At 33.7% G+C, this 6,000-nt stretch overlaps 1 long non-coding RNA gene across 1 annotated transcript; it reads left to right on the top strand.

The window, feature by feature from the left end:
* The first annotated feature begins 854 nt into the window (after positions 1–854).
* LOC141170438 (uncharacterized) lies at positions 855–3,923 on the top strand. Its single transcript, XR_012252315.1, has 3 exons — positions 855–919; positions 2,819–3,098; positions 3,173–3,923. It is a non-coding gene; the product is annotated as an uncharacterized lncRNA (long non-coding RNA).
* The last annotated feature ends 2,077 nt before the right edge of the window (positions 3,924–6,000 follow it).

Raw genomic sequence — 6,000 nt, 5'->3', positions numbered from 1 at the left:
ATATTTATAGATAGATAGATGTTAGATAGATAGATAGATAGATAATATATAGATAGATATTAAATAGACAGATAGATAATAGATATATGTATAGATAGACAGATAAAATATATATGTATAGATAGATAGATAATAGATAGACAGACAAATAATAGATTGATAGATAATAGATAGATAGATAGATAGATAGATAATAGATAGACAGATAATAATAGATTGATAGATAATAGATAGATAGATTGATAGATTGATAGATAATAGATAGATAGATCGATATATAGATAATAGATAGACAGATAGATAGATAATAGATTGATAGATAATAGATAGATTGATAGATAATAGATAGATAGATAGATAGATAATAGATAGATAGATAGATAGATAGATAGATAGATATTTAGATAGATAGATAGATAGATAGATAGATAGATAGATAGATAGATAGATAGATAGACAGATAGATAGATATGGGGTAAATAGATGGATATATAGATATATGGATAGATAGATATGAGATAGATAGATATTAGATAGATAGATAGATAGATAGATAGATAGACTTTAGAAATATATTAATATACAATGTGTTCGCCAAACATTAAATATATGAAATCTGAACAGCATTAAACCATATAGCATATACTTAGAATGTGCTGCTGCTGCACTTTTTGATTTGTATCTGCTGTAAACTGTTACATAACATAGTAGTCCCATTGTCTCAGAACTGTGTGCTATGAAAAGAAAGACAGGTGAATGCCACCTAATAGTGGTATTAACATCTGATTTATCATCACAGTTATTATGCCTGCTATAGCTCACCTGTCCAGTTTCCTGCTGGTCTGGAGACTGTAGTTTAAAGTTCACAATGAGGGGTGTGAGTTTGTTAACTTTTCAAGTAGATGACAAATGAAACCCGGTGAGTCTGACATTGATCTTCTACCTCGCGACAACTTTTCCTTTGTGCAAAATGTGTAGATGACGAGCACTTAGATAAACTGCAGCCCCGGCCAGGGAGGTAGAAATATACTACTAATATGCTTTATTGTTCTTGTAACACTGGGTACAAGAAAGAAATGGGAGTGACAAGAAACGGAGGAATCCAGCTGCAGGTTTATATATGTGTGTAACCTCTCATATATAGGTATATATATATATATATATATATATATATATATATATATATATATATATATATATATATATATATATATAAAAATATATATATATATATATATATATATATATATATATGAGTTTGCATACCTACCACTGTTTGTGTGTGCATACATTAATCAATGTATCTCAAAACCTTCACGTTTCCTTTCTTGCGCTGTAATTATAATGAATTAATGTAAAAAAAAATAAAATACATTTCAGAATTAGACTTTAACCTAAAAATAAAAAAAATACCTTTAAATAGATATATGGAGAAGAATATGTGTATCTCTGTAATTCTATATATCGCCATATGGATAAATATACATATATATGTACATATATGTATATCTGTACGTATAAAATATGTATGTATATACAATTATATATGTTTATGCATATATATAGATTTCTCTCTCTATATATATATATATATATTCATATATATACATATATTTATATAAGTACAAATAAATATATATGCATAAATGTATATATTTATATATATACATTTGTCATTTTATATATAGAGAGAGAGAGAGAGAGAGAGAGAGATATGCTCTCACACATAAAATAGTGTTTTCATTTACATGTTCATAGTTTACTTCTTTTTTGTCCTATACATGATCATGATCAGAAATGATCTCACCGCTGTATACTACACATTTCATGTCTGTAGATATTATATAGTATAGTCGTTGTTATGACATTGTCTGATTACAATATTATATTTCATGGCTGTATATTTTATATTGTATAGCTGCTGTTATTACATTGTCTGGTTTCCATATTGCACAGCATTGATGCAGATACTATAGTGAATTAATGCGGTTATTCCATTGATCGGCGGCATATATTCCGATGAATGGCTGCACATGCTACATTGTGTCGCTGTGGTTAATATATGGTATAATCCATGTTATTCCCGTAGTTTTGCCTAGTTCTTGTAGTGCCCCTGTGCTGATCGCAGTCCTGTTCCCCACGGTCTCCCCGTGCTCGGATTACTGCAGGACACACATTTGTGCGCTGGACTCAGTGCAGTTCTGTATGTACAATAGGATTAACAATGGCAGTCTGTCTCCCTTCTCCCCACATTTAGCCGCTTCTCCCCTATAGATTATTTCGATTTTGCAGCAATCAGTAGTGACTGGGATACTCAGGCAATTTCTTCCTATCGACTTTGTAGCCCCAGACAAGGCTTAAGATGTGAGAAAGTAACGTGTGCCTTAAATAAGACTCCACTGATCAATGAAGAAGCTAAAGAACAATAACTGAACATTAAAACATAACTGCATGTTATCCAGAAAGTAACCACAGGGCACTAAAGTGTTAACTAGAAAACTCTAGAAAAAGAACTGGTAAAACGACACTGTGTTTCTCCCATTCTTCTTCTTTCTATCTATCTATCTATCTATCTATCTATCTATCTATCTATCTATCTATCTATCTATCTATCCATAATCACACACACACGTGTATATATATATATATATATATATATATATATACACTCGTATGTATGTATCTCATATTCCTATTCCTACGACAATTTAGCTGTGTATTTAAATGATATCTCCTTGTTTCGTCCATCCACATAGACTGTAGTGTATGTAGGCTTGCTTCGGGATCACACTAAGGTTTTTCTTTTCTTTTTGTACAGATCCACATTCATAGGACACCTATTACCTGGCATAATATCTGCACACTGTGCATCTCCATCAGATCATGTCGTGTTGCTGGATTTGTGCAAAAAACGAATTTTGACCGAATTGATGAATAATTCTGTATTATCAGGTTGCAGTCCATAGGCGAAAATAAAATCTGACTTGTGGTCAGTGGCTTCAGTGTTTCAATAGGTAAAAAACAATAATGGAGCCTACACAGAACCCACTCCTGGTTTTGGCTAACTAGTGATGCAAACTACTCACCAATATTACCATGTAAGTGAACCTGTGATTTCATATCGATGAGTTTACATTAATAAAAGAAACATGCAAGGTAACCTATATTCCAGTTCTAGGTGGACATAGATGACCACATCACCACATCCCACACCTGAACTAAAGGGGCAGGAGAGAGGATAGGAGAGAATAAGGATAAGAAGAGATGAGTGAGAAAGAAGAAAATGAGAGTGGGAAGAGGAATCGATAATTAGCAGCTGTCAAATGAAGAAGGAGAGATCAGCAGCGGAGCCCATCACTTCCCAGGTCAGGAGGCAATACATGGAGGCAGAGGAAGAGCATTCGTGTTATCATCATCCTCATGGCTTTCTGCCCTGAGATTATTCTCATTCCATCGTGTGCAATATGCATCGGAGGAGGACACTGTGCGACAACCTCATCCAGGAGTCACTAAAGAGTTAACTGACCTTTAAGTGAATGCTAGGAGTGCAGCCTTATACCAGGGAAGTGACATGGAACTAATAATTCCTGTTTGCCTATCTCATTGGTTTTTATAACTCAAGGTGATTTCTAAATTGGCAGATTGATAGAAATCCAGATCCGATTATTTCTCATACGACAGGTTTCAAAGCTGTCAAAGTTCAATCAGTAAATCCATGTGTCACCCACAATAGTTCACTGTTAGGAATCAGGGGGTGCCCCAGAAACCTGCACAAAACGGGGGGAGGTGGTAGGAAAGTACAAAGATACCTCTACCTGTAAGTGAGGGGGGAGTAATGGTGCGTTTATACAGATCATCATAAATGACCCCACTCCTATCAATATTAGAGGATCGTATAGACCAGAATAGCTGTGTATTCTTATTACTGCAGAACAGACCATTCTCACATCGGGGTACACTACACACAGGCGTCTCTTTGTCACTTCTGGCCGCTGCCCATTAGGTACCCCTCACACCCCAGCTCCCCTCCCCCCTTGCCTGTTCCCTAATGTCTCTCTTCCCCACTCTGTTTATCAGCACATTTCTCTGCCTTTTGCTTAATGATATTTTATTGATTAACAAGGAGCAATGGGGTGTCTCAGAATAGGAACTCACGCTAGCAGTGCTCAATTATATTTTACTAATTACTAAAAGGACCTCTTTCCAAGCTCCAGTAGGGATGTTCAATTAATAACAGTCCTAGAGCAAAATTAAGAGCACCATTCATTTTAGCAGAGCTAGACAAATTATGGATTATCAGACCAAGAGCTTAGAGGCAGGGATGTGTGCTATGTATATTACTAATATATATATATAATCTGTGGATATATATATATATATATATACATATATATATACATGCATATACACAATGTATATATATATGTGTGTGTGTGTGTGTATATATGTATATATGTATATGTATGTTACACCACCGTGATTGCAGAACTTGATGCCTCTTGTCTTACCTCGGAAATCTTGAAATAATACTATAAATTTTAATTATCTGGTACATCTGAAGCGGAAAGCTTTTCCAAAGGCCTGTGATATTCTGGCGTTTATTCTTTCATGGAGGTAAGGCCAAGAATATCGTGGGCACGACTAGCAAGATGCTATTATAAATTCATATAATTACAGATCCCATTTTTTCCAACCTTCCCTGATGACTTTGTCTATACTTCGCCATGCTAGAAGTAGTCTTCCTGTGCACCTGTTTGCCCCTCGCTCTCTCTTTCTCCTTTTTAAAAATAAAAACCTGCACAGCAAGGGAGGCTCCATTTCTATCCCAATCATATTGATCTGGATAATAGATGAAGGTGTATTATGAACGATACAGAAATATTCTATAACCATGCACATCCAGAATGGGACTTTCAGTTTAAATCAAACTAAAACATTTATCTATCTATCTATCTATCTATCTATCTATCTATCTATCTATCTATCTATCTATCTATCTATCTATCTATCTATCTATCTCTATTGATCCTCTATCTATCTATCTATCTATCTATCTATCTATCTATATTAATCCTCTATCTATCTATCTATCTATCTATCTATCTATCTATCTATCTATCTCTATTGATCCTCTATCTATCTATCTATCTATCTATCTATCTCTATTGATCCTCTATCTATCTATCTATCTCTATCTCTATTGATCCTCTATCTATCTATCTATCCATCTATCTATCTCTATTGATCCTCTATCTATTTATCTATCTATTTATCTATCCATCCATCTATTATCTATTTATTATCCATCTATCTATTATCTACCGTATGCATTCAATCATGTCAATTATTACATAAGATTGTATATACTCTATATTAATACTAGCTGTAACTGTATACAATTAAAATCTTGTTTTCGACATTTTACAGGTTATTCACATATGTGAAATAGATTAAATTTATACATACATATACAAACACACACACACACACACAGAGAATATTGAGGTGATACAAGAATGTATTTTAGCATTGTCAGTGTTCTTTTTGCAGCGCTTGTTTAACCTAACACACCCCAGACAAGGCAGCGCTGACCATATGAAATGCTGCAGAAATCCATTTCATTGTGGAAAATAAAATGTTTCCATTTCCCATTATAAAATAAATATTGTAGTAGGAGACTCTTCACTCAATAGCAATTTCACAGAGCTGAAGCTCACCTCCAGCTTCTCCACATTGGAAATAAATTCTAATGATTTGATAGAAAAAAAAAAACTATATAATAGATTTTGTGGTATTTGGGATATCAAAGTGATAGAGGCATCTGGCATTGATGAATTCTATAAAGCAGCAGCTTCACAACGGGCTAAGACTTTAAAACGACGAGGTATAGATTTTACTCAGCTCAATGCAATTTTTTCAGTCTGTTTTCTATTGACCTAAAAGACTTAAGGGAAAGAAATACATATTATTGGAATTTTTTCAATATTAATTTAAATATTA

This window comes from Phyllobates terribilis, unplaced genomic scaffold (genome assembly GCF_046119375.1).
Source record: "Phyllobates terribilis strain yellow unplaced genomic scaffold, ASM4611937v1 Scaffold_1__5_contigs__length_1240528914, whole genome shotgun sequence".
In the NCBI taxonomy this organism is placed as follows: Eukaryota; Metazoa; Chordata; class Amphibia; order Anura; family Dendrobatidae; genus Phyllobates; species Phyllobates terribilis.
Note: the sequence above shows the minus strand (reverse complement) of the source record. Positions and strands in the feature narration are given on the sequence as shown.